This window comes from Paroedura picta, chromosome 1 (assembly GCF_049243985.1).
Source record: "Paroedura picta isolate Pp20150507F chromosome 1, Ppicta_v3.0, whole genome shotgun sequence".
Taxonomy (NCBI): domain Eukaryota; kingdom Metazoa; phylum Chordata; class Lepidosauria; order Squamata; family Gekkonidae; genus Paroedura; species Paroedura picta.
In genome coordinates, this window is record NC_135369.1 from 82551621 (window position 1) to 82569757 (window position 18137).

Genomic DNA, 18137 nt, shown 5'->3' on the forward strand with positions numbered 1-18137 from the left:
GTGTATAAGGTAGGGAACAGAGCCGTAAGTCATAAGTAATTCCCCCGTAAGCAAGTTCATTGTACACATATGTAAGATGTGATGTGTGTCAGTATGGCAAAAACAATTTCAGTTTTACTTTGTTGCTTGGTGCTCTTTTTGGGAAGTCAAAAAAATTCCCAAAGACTTTGCTTTGTTTCCATCACTGTGGACCTCAGGAAATGATCTTGCAGGAGCTTCCATGAGCCATAAGGAATGCAGGATGCAAGTGTTCTAATACATAAATGATATTGATAAAGGACAAGGCCAGCACCCATCCTGCTTGCTTAGGCACTCCAATTAGCAACATGCATCCATCAAACTGTGCCAGTAGACATGTACTTTAGACAGCTACAATGTGACATCACATTGGAGACAGTCTTGTGCATGAGCATAGTTCTTTTCCTCAGCTTATTTACTCAAAGACCCACCCAAGAATTTGAATAAGAGAGTGAAGCATAAGGGAGTTTTGGGTTTGATTTTATAGTAGAACAATGATGGATGGGCTTGGGGAAGGTAATGGTTTCTAGCATTAAAGGAGAATTGTTAAATATCATCCTCTTATAATTTGATTGTTACAAAGCTCCACTGTATATTTCAGTAGTTATAAACATATCTGCAGTTTGGTTAATTTCATTTACAAAAAAGCAATTCCTCTCTCACTTGCATTGTGGAAATAAGAAAATGTATGAAGGTTTAGAGAGGAAATATTATTTCTTTTGAAACACAGCAGTCATCCCAGAGCCAAGGATTCTTACTTTGTAATGTCAGGGCACAGCTTCAAGTCAACAATTTTGAAATGCAGTACTGAGTAGAACTGAACAGGACATATATTTAGATAAATGTTTACATACGTATCTTGACATAATGTATTTTGACACCATGTACTAAATGCTGAACAAATTGTTTTGGTCACTGGAATGGAAATGATTAATCCATCCATTTTTACAAAATAAAGACTCCAAACTTACCACTACTCCTACTTTTCAATCACTAGTTTTGCAACCAGTCAATTACTTTTAAATCTGGCTTTCCCCCCAAGAATACCCTGACTTCATAAGACATTAGAAACTAAACAGGGTTGGCCCTAGATAGTATTGGGATGGGATAACAACAAGGAAAGATGGGTCGCTAACAGAGGTAAACAATGGCAAATCACCTCTGCAAATCTCTTGCCTTGAACATCCTATGGAGTCATCTTAAGTCAGCTATGATTTGATCTCTCTCTATGTGTCTGTGTGTCTGTGTATACACATCAAATCATAGCTGACAGGATGACTTGTGATTTGCCATATGTATACACACATGCTGAACAGCATTGATATACATTCAAAAAGCTACTCCACTTTAAGAACCTTAATATGCTTTAACTAATGACAGACCAGCATGGGCCACAGGGCAGCAGCCCGCCATAGAGATTTCAGTAAGGCTTTTGACATGATCACAGAATCATCAAATCATACATGCTCTATGCAGGATTAGCCTAAAGCATCCAGGATAAGTATCTGTCTAGCCGCTGCATGAAGACTGCCAGTGAGGGGGAGCTCAACACCTCCTTAGGCAGCCAATTTAACTGCTGAACTACTCTGTGAAATCCCCACACACACACACACACACACACACACACAATATCTAGTGGATACTGTTCCGCACATAAACCCGTTAGTGTGGGTCCTAACCTCTGCTGCCAACAGGAACCTTGCAAATACTTAAAGACAGCAATTTCACAGTCAGAGTAGTTCAGCCATAGAATTGACTGCTTAAGGGAGAGGTGAGCTCCCCCTTAGACTTCATGAAGAAGTCTTCAAGCAGCAGCTGGACAGATATCTTGGATGCTTTAGCAGGGGGTTGGACTAGACGGTCTGTATGACCCCTTCCAATTCTATGATTCTATAATTCTAGGGAGACTTTATGATTGTGAAGCCCTGGGCAAAAGTCAGGGGTGTGACTCCTCCCCCCATTATTCCTATCACATACCTGTGACTTCTTTGCTGCTTTGGTAGTGGCAGGTGGCATATATCATGAGGACAGCTTCTATACGGACTGTTGGGGAAAAGGAGGGTGTGATGGATGCTACCTGGATGCTTCCTTCCTCCTATGCAGCTGCAGGCTGGAATGCCAGATGGACCGACAACAAGAGTGGCTGGCTGTACAAGTGTGAACTCTCTCTTCCTCTCATGTATTAGGACTGGGATGCGGCGGGAGAGGTGTTGTGCCTGCCTGTCTACTCAGCAACCAGCCAGCTGCTTGGCTGGAGCTGGTGGGCTAAGCAGATGAGTGAGTGGATGGGTGCCATACCCCCTCTGCCTCTACTCATTGGGCAAGGCAGGGGGGCTGATTGTGGTTTGGGGACTGCCCCCCCCCCCAGCCAACCTCTGTTCCTTGCCTTTCAAGTCACTACTATGATTGTGACAACAGCAGAAAGGGAGAACAGGGTACCTACATAGCACTCAGGGATGTCTTAGGGGCTTTTCGCACACCTTCAAAATCGCACAATGGTTGCCAATTGAAAACGCTACTGATTTGCCATTATGCACAACGTCATTGACAATCTGCCACACACCTGAAACCGATCCGCAAAAAGCACTTCCTTGTAGCGCTTTCAGGGAAATCCCCAAAAGTGGATTCACCCTCCGGAAAGCGCTACACTCCTGCAACCAATCTGCAACACTAGCGGGAAAGTTCTGTGCGTTACCATTGTTGTGGTTTCTACAAAGTCCCTCCCCCTGGCTCTCTCCTCTGATCTTCCGGCGAAGCGATCGCCATTTTTTTTCTCCGAGCGAGCGAAGTTCAACCCACCAGCAAGCCTGTTTAGAGGCTTCCCCGGCTTCAGTCCCTCCTCAGAGCTGTTTATTCACTAAGCACAAACAACAGACAAGCCCGTTTGCTGATGTATTTTCCCTTTATTTTTTACACTGTTTTCGGCCGAAAATCGGGCCCGTGAGGGGGGGGGGATTTTTTTTTTCACTTGGGGGGAGCGTGGCAACGATGAAACGACAGCTCAAACACACCTGCCAGCTGATGGGTCTCTCCGTTGCAACGAATCAACACATATTCATTGCAATGGGTGTGTTTTTTTTAAAAAAAAAACCTTTCTTAAAGGGAAAGGGGCTGTTTGGGAGCATGCTAACGGCTGCCCATTGGCTGCTTGACGGTCAGGGGCGGGACGAGCTTGGTAATAGCGCTTCCTGTCTAGCGATTTTTGCTGAGACCGGAAGCTTGTGGGAAACGATAGAAACGCAACTGGATTCCACTACAAAGTCAGGTATGCATAATGATGAATTGCACTATTTTAAATGGCGATTTTTCGTTCAGCAAACAATTTGCTACAAGGATCCCGGTGCGGAAAACCCCTTAGTCTTTTCCTCATGGTTGCCTCTTGAGTTGCTGTTGTGCCTGTGGCTGAGAGGGCAAAGGCAGCTGGGGCACCTGCACAGTATTCAAGGGGTCTGCAGGACAGCCTTACTTGTCCCATAGCTAAGACTGCTAGGTTTCATGAAGAAGCTTGTTTCTGAAGTGGCAAAACTGGATACTACTCCACCACCCCTCAGTATTCCATGGGAAACAATGACCATCTCAGGGAGATCTAGACCCAGTTTATACCACAGCCTTTCAGATCAGAGCAATGCTGCAACTAATGATGATTTGAGAGAAAAACCTCCTACTGAGTCAACAAAGAATTACAGACACATTAACATTTGGGGCTAAAAGATTCTCCCTTCAAATTCCATTTAGATATTTAAGACCATTTCTAATGCTTTGGAAATTTCAGCTGGTTCAAAATATAGCAGCCAAGCTCCTGCAGTGTCATACAGGGATCTCATCACTAGGTATGAGAATGAAATGGGACAATACAGTTTGTATCAGTTTGTGGTTTGTGGCATGCCTGGTTCATAAGCCACAAATCATCACGAACTTTTATCAGCCAAATGAACTGATTTTATTGGTGAGTTTTGTGATGCATGGTATGGTTAACTGACTCATCTCTACTTACATTCCAAGATTGGTGAAGATTGGATTTGCAGGGTCCAAGTCACAACCACCCACAGAAGGTGCCTCCAGGAAAGTGCTTTATGGGAAAATGACAAGTGGAAGTTCAGGAGTGTATAGAATGAACCCTGTGATAGCTAGAGACCTGAACCTGGCAGGGGACCTCCCCTTGATGCTCCTCTACATGCCTGCCAAGTTACATTCTGATTGAATTTGGGGGGTCTGAGTCATGGCAACCCAAAGACTTTGACCCTAGAAAATGCTTTTGTGGGAAATGTCAGTCACAAGCTCAAGGTCTATAGAGTGGACCTCCCTGAAAATTATACACAACAAATCCACAGGGCTTTGAAGGGTCACTATTGGTGTTTCCACCACCATCAAAGTCCACCACCATAAACCACATGTAAGTTCATGCTAAGTTCACACTGATTGACCTGCCATGGACTTCAGTTTATGACTCAGCCAAAATTAATCATGAACTTTAGTTTGGGAGCCAGTTCATGCTCACCCCTACTCATCACCGTTATATCCGTTATTTTTATTTAAACAGGTGTCAAAGTTTGTTGCTTTCCACACATTTTCTTTCATAAATAAAGTTGGACAGCATTGAAAATTTGTAAACTTTAAAAGAAAAAAAAAACACCAGAATTATCATTAAATATATGTCACATACCTGCTAGGGTTTTTCAGTGTAGCCAATACTTTTGATAGTATTAATTATATAAGGTTTGGTCCCACGAATGATCCAGTTAAATTATGTAGTTCTTGGGTAAAATATAATCTGCTCACAAAGTACAATAACTGAATATCTATCAGTCTTGCATTGGATGCCACACAACAAAATGCAGGCCGATGAAGTGTTAGGTCTTGTTTATATCAAATGCTGGTATGTTGTGGCCCTGCTGCTGTTCCTGAGCATCTGCTGCTGCTGTACTACGGGCATAACAACGGACACACTAGTATGATGACTGTGAGATTTTGAGATCATTGTTCCAAGAGAAACTACAGATGGAGCTACACACACAAAGAGCATTATAATTCTGAAAAGCATTCCTTGAAATGTACAATATGCAGTTCTCCCCATGAATTAATCTGAAGCATTATAGACAACATCTGATTGTAAATACCCTGCTGGGTGGTTGGCATTTAGAAAGCATCCTGGCAGGATGGAGCACAATATTGTATTAGAATTGGGCACGGAATGTTATGACCATTGGATTTTCTGCTATGTGGATGGTATTTATTGTAAGGCTCTGTAACAAGTAACAATTCTTAATGCTAGCATGATGCCACACAGTGTGTGAGAGACAGAAATTGGAAGATAACTTCATCAGCAATAGACTTGTCCAGCTGAAGTAAATCCCACCCATAATTCAGTCCAAGGTAATTCTGAGATTCCAAAATTCAAAGGTTATACTATCTATTCAAGTGGTGCCCAGTTAATATACTACTACATATATGACTATAATGATAATAGTTGGTTTTGACCTATACAGCTTTAAATGGTCTGGGACCCTTGTACCTTCCAGACCACCTTCTCACCCCTTTCCATCTTCATCATGGGGTCTACTGCAAGGGCCTGATCCACAGTCCGTTTATCACCCACTACTAGGTCAAGGGCTTCCTCGGTGTCTGCCCCCACCCTCTGGAACCAGTTCCCCAAAGAGCTTTGTGTCTTGCAGGAACTATTAGGATTCTGCAGGGCATGCAAGGCAGCTTTGTTTTGCGTATCATTTAATGAACCAAAAGAACGGGTGAGCTGTCTGGCTGTCCGGAGCTCCAGAGCTGATAACTGGTTGAATTTTAATTTGAAGCTGGTTATTATATCTATTTGCATGTGTAGTTTTTATTATCCATTTAAGTTTTAATGCTTCATTTGTGTTTCTTGTGAATGACCCCAAGTTATCTGTTGAGGAGAGGGTGTGAGTTGCATATCAGGAGTGGTGGCCTATAAGGATAATAATAAATAAGTTCAATACATAAAAATAAATAATAGCTGTTGAGCATCAATGTAAGCAGTTGGTCAGAATGCAGGGTAGAAGGGTGGTGGGAGAGATATTTTCAAAGTTGTCAGGGAAGAATTATTAGAATGTTTTCCAGTAGCCCTTAATCTGATAATGGTTTTGAAATTGAGAGCTAGCACTTTCAAACTACATGTCACAGTTCAGAATTGTTTCTATACATGAATTAAAGACATTCCTAGGTTTAATTTTCACATTAACGTACACACGGCGAAATCATTTGAATTTTTCCCAGTCTTTCCATGTGGTGTACCTCTAAACGCTCCACTGAGATATGATATTTAACATGTCAATAAAAAACTTTGCCCTTTAGGACGTGCTAGAGAAAAATAATCTATCCAGTACTTTCACAATCTTTTAAAAAATACGCCTCAGTCATCACTGATGAGACTCTAAGACAGAAGAAGTATCTCAGGAGTAGGGATGAATTCAACATTTTTCACATTTGAAAAAAAAACCCAAAACTCATACATGTCAGATTGAAAATATTCAGCATTGGCTGTTTCAGTTCCCACAAAACTGAAATATTGTCATTATAAAAAGAAAAGATGACAAAGAAATGTACTGTATTAACCAGATATTGGAGTTACTGAGTTTAGACCTGAATTAATTACAGGATATTTCCTCTAACTTTATCACCCAGGATTCAAGTTGCTGGATTGCTGGTATGACATCTTACCTTTACTTGTGCCCAGATGTGAGCAAGGACTCTTATTCAATTTACCTCACTGCTGGTATTAGACAAAACATCTAGTGAGAGTCCAGCTACCAGAGGGTATGTGGAACACATACCTGCTCTTTGACTCCTGGTTCTATCCCCCACCCTCTCTGTCATGGACACACACATACTCAGACACATACTTCTCCCCCCCCCACACACACACACACTGTACCTCCCCCCCTTACCTCTACTTGCTGGTCCTTCCCCCCGCCCTCTCTCTCAGACTCACACACACAGACTCCTTCCACTCCCACTCCCCCCTTGGCTCTCCCCCTTACCTCTTCTTTGTGGTACCTCCCGCTCCCTTTCTCAGGCACACACACCCAGACAGACTGCTTCCCTCTACTCCCCCTTCTCTTCTAGAGCCAGTTTGGTGTAGTGGTTAGGAGTGCAGACTTCTAATCTGGCAAACCGGGTTCAACCGCACATGCTGCCAGATGGGTGCCATTGGGCTTGCCACGGTGCTGATAAAGCTGTTCTGACCAACAGTGGTATCAGGGCTCTCCCAGCCTCACCCACCTCACAGAGTGTCTGTTGTGGGGAGAGGAAAGGGAAGGCGACTGTAAACTGCTTTGAGACTCCTTCAGGTAGAGAAAAGTGGCATACAAGAACCAACTCTTCTTCTTCTTCCACGTCTTTACCTTTTGCAGCAGGAGAGCCACTCCTTTGGGGCTGCAGCAGCATTGTGGCAGACCATCTAGCAAGGCTCACTGCTGATCATCACTGCTCTGCCACTGCTGGCTGCAGCTCCCCTCTTCCAAGGCTGGTCCTCCTCTCCTGAGGGCAGGACTGGCCTGGGAAGACTGGCAGCACTACGGCAGAACACTGAGCAGGGCTCAGTGCTGAGCCTGACTGCTCTGTGGCCGCCAGCTTGTCTCCCACCTTCTGATGCTTGTCCCACTCTCTTGAGTGAGACCACTGAGCCCCACTTGTTGCTCTGGTGACACTGCTACTGCCAAGCTTCTTCTGAAGCTGGTCCTGATCTCTGGTGGGCAGAACCAGCCTCCAAGGACTGATGTCTCAGCACCAGAGCAGCAAGGCCCAGCACTGAGACCTGCTCATTGCTCTGGCTCTGCCACCGCCGGGCATCTTCCTAGGCCGGTCCTGCTCTCTGGAGGGTAGGACCAACCTTGGAAGGCTGGTGGCACTGGCAGCACCAAAGTAGCTAGCAGGGCTCAGTGCTGGGCGTCACTGCTCTAGTGCCACCACCGCTGCTGCGGGCCATCTACTGGTGTACTCCTTGAGGTCAGACAATGAACCTCATATCTGTAGGAATGAAAGAACTTACACGACACAGGTATCTAGAGAAAAAGGAATCTTCTCTCCGAGGCATCTCCTCACCCCAGTCTTTATTCAGTACATTTTGCTTGCACACTTTGTATAGCTAGACTGTGACCTCTGTGTCTGCCCAGAAAAATACACACTGACCAGAGCTATCCACAGATCTTAATCCCTGCTGACTTGAGGGTTTCACTCACGTATGCAAACTGGCTGCCAGTATCTGTGCATTCTGTTAACTCATTCAGCTCCCATCAATATCTGTTATCATTTCCATTTTAGAGACCGTGCCAGTAGATAAAAGGTAAAGGTATCCCCTGTGCAAGCACCGAGTCATGTCTGACCCTTGGGGTGACGCCCTCTAGCATTTTCTTGGCAGACTCAATACGGGGTGGTTTGCCAGTGCCTTCCCCAGTCATTACCATTTACCCCCCAGCAAGCTGGGTACTCATTTTACCGACCTCGGAAGGACGGAAGGCTGAGTCAACCTTGAGCCGGCTGCTGGGATTGAACTCCCAGCCTCATGGGCAAAGCTGTCAGACGGCTGCCTTACCACTCTGCGCCACAAGAGGCTCTGCCAGGAGATATGTTCCACATCAAAAAGGCTTGTTTTCAAGTTACTGTGGATGCATGTACTGTGCAGCCCAGTACACATGACTTCTCTGTACCTTTGCTGAATGTATGCAGAGGGAGAGAAGGAGCAATCACACTGGCCTCATCCCCTGCCTCCACAGGGCGATTGCATGAAGGCACAAACTCTCCTGCCAATTGTCAGCAATACTGGTTTGGGAACATCACTAAACATGGGAACAAGTAGTTAGTATGGCCATTTCTCCTATAGACGATCAAGTAAAGCAGGGTCAAGACCAGCCCACTCACTTCCATTATCCCTCCCACACATTCATCAAATTCATGGGACTAGATGTGAAACTGGCTGTGTGCAGCAACCATTCTCCACTTTTTAGCTGAAAAGGGGAGGGCCCCTCTCCTTCCCACCTCCTCGAAGTCCATCACTGGCCATTTTGGGAGAAGTGTGACAGATCAACATAAATATATGGTCATATCATACTTGTTTGACAAATTTCTTTAAAAATTAAAAAAAATAATTAACTCCCACCCATTTGGGAAATCCTTCCAGGGTCATTGAAAAACCCCACTGGTGTAGTGCATACTTGATTTTTCTAAATAAATGTCTCGAGTAATTCTTATGCTGCATTCAACACATGCACAGCTAAACAGGTTAAATAAGTTCTACATTTATTCAGGTACTGGTCCCTGATTTAATTTTAAAAGTCAATGTATATGCATGTGCATACATGCAAAGGTATGCATATGCATACATGCAAAACATTTGGGTGTTCATTGCAGCATGTGAACAGGGCTAGTATTGAAACCTAGATGCAAATATAATGGCCTGATGATAGAGAACATACCCTATATCAGGATGGCTAGATGCTAATCTTCAGATGGAAACTGGAAATCTCTCAGAATTACAACTGATCTGTAGATAACAAAGATATGTATTTATTTACTTAATTTTGTTGGATTCATCCTATTTCCCAGATCATTTCATTCTCCAGCAAGCACCAGAAAATCAGCAAACCCCCCCCCCCCCACATTCAAGCATATGACAAAGACTAAGATCCTAAAACTTTGTTCAGAAGCCTAAATTTGGTTTTCTAAAACTGTGGGCCATTCCGCACCGGGATCCATGTAGCAAATTCTGGAAACTGTATCAGTAAATGCCAGGCTTAGCATTAGATGCAACACTTATTTGAATTGTGTGTGAGTTACTTGTGAGTAAACATATACTGCTAAACAAATTTAAAGGTATCAGCCAGTATATTAATGATTCAGTTTTGTTCTATAACTTATCAATGGATGCCATTAATGCATTCAGAAGTGGTGATTTAATATTGTTGGTGGGTTGTTTACAATTTTTAATGTTTATGAAATCTTATCATAACTTTCAAAATATATGAAAATAGATTTTAGCACTAAGCAGCATTTAATAGCACTGGGTGATCAAAATAAAATAAATTTATATTAACTTTAATTTCCTAATGAGTTTGTTCTAGTAATTCTTGGGGATTCTTTGTGTTCATTTTCTGTGCAATGATCATGTAATAGAATTTTACAGGTGCCAATGCTCTTGGTGAAGAAGAATTTCAACATCACTTGAATTAGTATTTGTTGACAGTGCCATTTAAATTTGCATGCAAGGCTGTTTATGCTGGGAGGGTTTGATCACTCATCTAGTCAGAGAACAGAGACAATAGCTCAGGCTGGGAAACACACACACAGGGTGACAGTCAATGACTCACAATTCAGAAGAGGAGAGGAAGAAGATGACTTTGGAAGAAGTTCAGCAAAAAGAAACTGCATTTTATACTAGTGATTGACTTGTAAAAACTTAAATTCCCAAGTAGGAATGGGCAGGGCATGAACTGGGAAGATGCAGTTCCCTTCATGGTTTTTGACTGAAGCATGAACCAAACCCTGAAATAGGATGCTCATTTATGGACTGAACCAGTTCATGGCTCTGCAAATCCCTGCTGACCCTTTAAAGGGGTAGGGGTAGGAGAAATACCAAAAAAAAAAAAAAAAGCCAAATGCCGGAGAGCAAGCTGGTTTTGGATGCCTTGTTTTAAAGGATTGTAGTGGGCACATGCTACCTGCCATCCAGACAGTCTTCTGCAGTCCCTTTAAACTTTAAAAGGGCTGCAGAAGACCATCCAAAAACAGCAGCCAGCAGAAGCTGGGGGAGAACTCCCAGGAATGGACTTCCCTTCCGCCTTTCTACTGCCCATTGCTAGTCACAGCCAGCAGAATGATGGGGATAAAGTGTTCCTGGAAAGGCACTTTAACCCTTCCATTTAAACCCTTCTTTCTGCTCCCCATGGCTTTTGTTAGGAGCAGAAAGAAGGACTGTTTAAACCCTTGTTTTGTGCTCCCAGAGGAAAGCCACAAGAAACAGGAAACAGGTTGTTTAAATGGCTCTGAACCTTTCAAATCAATCAGCTGAGAGATGGGGGGAGAGCTCAGTCTCTCATAAAGAGAGCTCTGTTTCTCATAAAGAGCAGAAAGCAGGAGTAAACCCTCTGGTAAACTATCATGAGTCACCTTAAATCGCACCAAAATTCATAGTAGTTCCTCCTAGTTCTTCTGTTCATGAACTTCAGTTTGTGAATCCCAAACAGGCTTTGGACATGAACACCTAGCAGGATGAACTTAATTTGTCAGCCAGTTCATTACCAGGCCTGTTCTCAAGCCCAGCTATATATGATTTCAAATATCTTAGTACTGAATTTGAAATCTCCACCTTAAAAGACGGAATAACATTAAATAGGTCCAAAAGGTCCACATTATTTCAGCAATCATAGGCTCCCATTTGTAGAGATAATGGGAACTAGATACAAAGGATACAGTTGGTCAGAGGAATGGGTTTAACCCTTTCTGGAAGTAAACTGTGCTTGGGGGGGGGAAGAATTGAGAGTGAAAATCAATAAATATGGGAAGAATGCCCCTTCAATTTCACTGTTATCTTCTTTGCATTAGAGGGACAAGGGAAATATAGCAACTAGAGACCCATGTTTCCCAGAAAACAAGCTGTTTCTTAGTATACATTCCAATAAAATGGATGACATTCCTACGGCTAAAAGCCTTGTAACATTGGAAAGATAAATACCCCCGCTGATACATCAATGGATTGAGGACCTTAGAACTCTGCACCTTCTTGTTGGACTTTCTAGACAGTTGGTTGACCATTGTGTGAAACACAAAATTGGACTACATGGACCACTGGTCTGATCCCCCATGGCAACCACTCATGTATACTATTAGCCTCCAGCAATTAAGACTCACTCAATCATGACTATTTGCCATTTCATCTGTTCAAAATAAAACTGTTCCCTTCCATTTTAGCATACCATCAACCAGCTGTAATTTTGCCTTCATCACTGTAGGCAGAGAGTGGGCATGGCCTGTCAGAGGCAGGGCCCAACTGGGCCCTGCCTCAAACAGGTCACGCCCACTCAGGACTTTGGCCCAATCATTGGAGCAAAGTTCTGTTAGGGACCGCCCACCCAGGGGCAATCTGGAGACAATGCTGCCAGTCTGCCCCTGACCACTACAGGGAGAGGAGGTTGATAAGGCTGCCAAGGGGGATGAGAACAGAGGCTTGGACAGGCTATGCCAGCCCTTTTCACCCCAAAGCCACCTTAACTGTTGGGTCCAACTGTAACCTCCCTCCCTTTGCCTCAGAACACTGACAGAGGTGGCAGGCGTCTGGGAAGTGCTCTCCCTCCCCCCTCCATTCAGGCCTGCTGGGAAGGAGCCTCTGACAGGCCCTGACTGAGGGGAGGGAGGCGTTTCTGAGAGCAACGCAGGGGAGCCTGAGGGCATTCCTTTTGAGGGCGGGAGCTTTCCCCTTCTGCCAAAGAGTTGGCTGACAGGGAGGCCACAGCAAAGCTACTTTTCACTTAAAATACTGCTCTGGACTCGGACTAGACACAGACAAGCTATGTGTATTTCTTCTTCGCAACTCTCTGCAGATTTGAGGCCTACTGCACAGTGTTATTCTGCAGACGAAACTGGATGCTGTTGTGGAGGTTCTTTGGTCTCCTCTTTCATCTGCACAGCAACCCTGTACAGTAGGCCTCAAGATTTTCAATTCAGCAACAACCTGTGTGGGATACCTTAAATGTTTCTTCTCCACCACAACCCTGTCCAAAGTAGCCCTTTCTGTCAGGGGAGCTAATCTATATACCCTGAAGATGAGCTATAATTCCAGGAGCTCTCCAGGCCTCACCTGGAATTGGTTGCCATGTAATCTCCCCCTAAGAAGAGTCTCCAGTATGATTTTCCCTTCACATATCTGAAGACATAGTTCTGGAAAGCTCATCTGTAACCACTATGCCACAATACCCAAAGGTCAGTCCTCTACCACAGTGGTCCCCAACCTTTCTGAGGTTGGGGACCGGCAGGGCAACGGGGCGCGGCCCGCGGCCCGCACTACGCGGGCCACGCCCACGCATCGGGCTGTGCCCGCGGGCTGCGCCCCCGCATCGGGCCGCGCCCGCGAGCCGCGCCCACACATTGGGTCGCGCCCCCGCATCGGGCCACGCCCGCGAGCCGCGCCTGCACATTGGGTCGCGCCCCCGCGTCGGGCCGCGCCCGCACATCGGGCCGCGCCCACACGGGCGTGGCCCGGCCCCGATTCCCTCTCCCCGCCCTCCCGCAGTAAGAAGTGGGAAGTTTTTTACTGCGGGGGGGTGGGGAGAGGGAGCCGCGGCCCGGCGCCATGGCCTTCGCGGACCACTGCTCTACCACACTCAACAAACATTCTAAATCACAGGTTCTTGACACCCATCTCTCCACACCAATGCCCTCATTTGCCACCATGCCACCACAACCTCCCACACAACTAACACACACTCAACCCCATGCCCTTACAGACTGGACAACTTCTCCCCTTCCTCTTCCCACCACCAAGCTTTGCCCCTAGTTCAGTAATAAAATCCTTATGATACACATTCCACAGACTAGCCAAAAGAGAACCTATTTACATGTTTACTATAATAGCTATTGCTCCTGTTGCTGCCATCAAAGTCATTTTTATTTCAAGTTTAATGCAAGAAGAACATCCTTCAATGCACCTTGAATGTATTTATGACGGAAACAAGGCAGCTGTTCAGCATACAGTTGATGGACACATTGCATACAAATAACAGCCATAATTTTATTAGTAATGATTTCTATAGCAATTGTTTTACATGCAAAGTGGTGTCCATTTTAAATAGAACTGCTGTGCTCAATTCTTGTCTCCGAAGTAAGACCAAGTATCAGTGTAAAAGTACATAAACCAAACCTGTGAAATTGGTATTAGTAATTCTCATGTAACTGAGCAGGTCTGAACTGAGAGGCTTATTCAACAGAATGCAAATCATAGTGCAAAATACAGTCATTCTCCCAGGCTTTGACCTGAACACCTAGCAGGAATTTGCAACCTTTTGGTATTAAATACCAATGACACCAAAAATTCAGAACAAGAGATACCAAGCATTGGAATAAGACAACCTATGTACATAACTGAAATGGGCCAGATGAAATGCACCCGAGAGTGCTCAAAGAACTTTCCGGAGAACTTGCAGAACCTTTGTCCATCATCTTCGGGACATCTTTAAGGACTGGAGATGTCCCGGAGGACTGGAAGAGAGCAAACGTTATTCTGATCTTCAAAAAAGGGAGGAAGGATGACCCGGGGAAACTATAGACCAGTGAGTCTGACCTCTGTTGTGGGTAAGATAATGGAGCAGATATTAAAGGGAATGATCTGCAAACATCTGGAGGACAATTTGGTGATCCAAGGAAGTCAGCATGGATTTGTCTCCAACAGGTCCTGCCAGACCAACCTGGTTTCCTTTTTTGACCAAGTACCAGGTTTGCTGGATCGTGGAAATTCGGTAGATGTTGTTTACTTGGATTTTAGTAAAGCTTTTGATAAGGTTCCCCATGATGTTCTGATGGATAAATTGAAGGACTGCAATCTGCATTTTCAGATAGTTATGTGGATAGGAAATTGGTTAGAGAACAGCACTCAAAGAGTTGTGGTCAATGGTGTTTCATCAGACTGGAGGGAGGTGAGTAGCGGGGTACCTCAGGGTCCGGTCCGGTACTTTTTAACATATTTATTAATGATCTAGATGAGGGGGTGGAAGGACTACTCGTCAAGTTTGCAGACGACACCAAATTGGGAGGACTGGCAAATACTCCAGAAGATAGAGACAGAGTTCAATGAGATCTGAACACAATGGGAAAATGGGCAAATGAGAACAAGATGCAATTTAATAAAGATAAGTGTAAAGTTTTGCATCTGGGTCAGAAAAATGAAAAGCATACCTACTGGATGGGGGATACGCTTCAGCCTGGAGAAAAGGAGGTTGAGAGGGGACATGATAGCCCTCTTTAAGTATTTGAAAGGTTATCATTTGGAGGAGAGCAGGATGCTGTTTCCATTGGCTGCAGAGGAAAGGACATGCAGTAATGGGTTTAAACTACAACGATATAGGCTAGATATCAGGAAAAAAAATTTCACAGTCAGAGTAGTTCAGCAGTGGAATAGGCTGCCCAAGGAGGTGGTGAGCTCCCCCCTCACTGGCAGTCTTCAAGCAAAGGTTAGATACACACTTTTCTTGGATGCTTAGGGCTGATCCTGCATTGAGCAGGGGGTTGGACTAGATGGCCTGTATGGCCCCTTCCAACTCTATGATTCTATATAAATTAACTTTTGGAGAAGAAAAAGAGTTGTTATACCCCACTTTCCTCTACCCTAAAAAGTCTTAAATCAACTTCCATTCCTTTTCCCACAACAGGTACCTTGTGAGATAGGTGGGCCTGACAGAGCTCTGAAAGACTAGCCCTAAGTCACCCAGCAGGCTTCATGTGGAGGAGAGGGGAACCAGAATTCTTCAGAGTGGAGTCTGCCACTGTTAACTACTATATCAGACTGATAAATATCCATAAAGTTTTCACACCCCAAATACTACCCTATCTAACTGTTACATTTCATCCTTTCCCCTAACACAATAATGGGGCTGTGTTGATTAGAAATCCACTCCCCACAGCTAGAGTCCCCTACAGCCAGCATCTCAGCTTTGAACTTTGTCCCTGCAGGATATTAGGGAAAGCGGGGAGGGGAGGGGGTCCTGTCTCTTGCCTCTGCCCTAAGCCAACATAGAAATGTGTTGTTTGCACTGAACATGCAGAGGCTCAAGCAGCCAGTGAAGGGATGGTGGTGCTGGAAGGGTTGCTTGAATTGTCCCCCACAGATGGAGCAGGGCTGGGAGATGGCTTCACCTAAGGAAACTCTAGGAGCTGAGGTACAGTCACTCCACTATCAAGGATTAATAATAATTAGGTCAGCTCATAAGTAAGTCCTACTTTACTCTCTGAGGCTTATTCCCAGCCAGCTTCTTTTTGCATGGTTATACTGAATCAAATTTTCAATGTTTTTATGATCTATTCCTCATTTTATTTGCAGCTTTACAGTATTTCAGTGGATTCCATACAAGTCAATTGTCACCTCCTTCAGGGGCATGTACAAGTGGATACCTTCATCCAGTTCGCTTCAGACTTGTGTGGGAGGCGGGATCTTTAGTCTAGAGGGAAGACTATTGTCTGTGCTAAATTGGTGCCATTGGTATTTAAATAGCCATTGCAAACCTCTGGATTGGTTCCCACAAAATAAATAATGATCATGAAATTCCCAAAAGTGAATAGAAAAACCTGGAACAGGATCCCAGAATGGTAGCAAGATACCTGGAAATCCAGAACAATGAAAACAGTGTGCCTCTGAAGTCCCTGACCCCAAACTAAAACAAAGCTTTTTCCGTGTTCCACTAAATGAAGATTGATAAAACAATGGAAGAGACTGGGAAAGCAAGGGAGTCTTGGAGCCTGGGGACAGATTTATAGGTTTTCAGCCTTCGACCTTGCCAGGCTCGTAGGAAACAAAACTAACGGGCATGAATCGAGGTCCATGATACCTTGTCTGTACAACCTAGAGAGGTCAAGCAAACATTATTCCCTATTCACCAGAGAGAGACAATGCCTGAGCCTCTATCTTTGTCTTCTATGCGTCCCATCCTGTCTGCCTGCTACAAACAAGACTTTGACCCTGACAGTTGACAGTGAAATGGCTCACAAAAACAGGAATCATGCTTATAGTGATGCCCTGCTGAAATGGTGCAATGATTAGTGGGAAAAGGCAACAAAGTCCACAAAAATAGTAATCATGTTCTGTGGGAAATCAGCAAACTGTTAAAATTGGACAATGGCCTCATTAAGCACATATCTGCTGCCCTTCCTGCTGCTTAGAAATCTGAAAGCACATTGTGAAGTACCAGACTCACAGTCATATCTGCATTTTTCTATTGTTAATGTTTAAGAACATTAAAGATTTAATTCAGATCAAAATACGCATTGGTATCAATCATGCTTCCTTAAGAATATGACCTAGTGGTTGACAAGTACTAAGTGCTTTCGGATATGCTGCCCTTAGAGGGCTTCTTTAGCACTTACAGTCATCCATTATAACTACCAACATGCCTATTTCTTCTAATACACATCACCAAACTTTTCTGCTGCATTACTTTTGCTCCTTGGGAAATCAGCCAATGTCCTACTTATGTTACTACTTTAGACATCCTAAGGGGAGCCTACTCAGTAGTTTACTTTGTTACCTACAGATTTTGCATATTCAAGCACCTTCCTAATCCATTCATTCTCTTGATGTCAACAGTGATGAGTCAAAGATTTTGTTTAGCTACAGCTCGCACATATAATTCTGAGTCAAAGGAAGAACCATTACCAAAAAAAAAAAAAAAACTAGGCCACAAGCCAGCTCTTATTGGCCATTCATAGTCACTAGATTCCCACATATTTGTTTTCATTTTCTTTCATTCATTTGTCTCTTTTATGTTACGCATGGCAGGATCCCTGCCTTATGCCTTGGCACACTGTCTTCTATAACCAATGGCACCCCACAATAGTCTAGGCTTAAGCTAAAGCCATGACACTGCTAGGGTCAGCCAAGCCAGGCCAGACTCCATCTTAGAAATCTTGCTCTCTGCCTCAGGTTTGGAAATCCAGGTGCCTCCATGCCCTACTCTCGACCCCCCCCCCATTGTATTTCTAAGTGAGTGGACTGGCTTCCTCCTGTTTGCCTAAGGGCTCCTAGGAAAATCCTTTGTCTTGCAACATTTTTCACACTTGGCCCCTCTGCCAGGGGGTATTTCCACCCCACACCCTGCCAGCTAGACCTGATGGCTCTCTTCCTCAGAGCCATTAATACCTTTATCAAAATCAATTTACGGCCATCCCCCCCACTTGGCCAGGTATTGTCCTAATCTCTGGGGACCCTGGAAACTTCCAGCACATGCTTACCTGAGCCTCGTCACATAGCCCCCTTCCCAAAATCCTATAAAAACTGTGGCTTCACACAGCCACTCTGAGTGTCTTCCAACCCGGGACCTCCCACGCTGGTTCGTGCTCCTTCCTCTGACCCACCACTCCTCGGACAGGTAACTATCAAGCCTTCCACTCTTCCT

At 44.4% G+C, this 18137-nt stretch overlaps 1 long non-coding RNA gene across 1 annotated transcript in view; it reads right to left on the minus strand.

Annotated features, from left to right (window-relative positions):
- Nucleotides 1–7079, minus strand: part of LOC143839520 (uncharacterized) — a 48738-nt gene extending 41659 nt beyond the window's left edge. The window contains exons 1-2 of the long non-coding RNA XR_013231753.1: nt 7029–7079; nt 4013–4087 (exon numbers count right to left, since the gene is read on the minus strand). This is a non-coding gene — a long non-coding RNA (uncharacterized LOC143839520). The remainder of the gene's footprint in view (nt 1–4012; nt 4088–7028) is intronic.
- Between the last annotated feature and the right edge of the window lie 11058 nt (nt 7080–18137).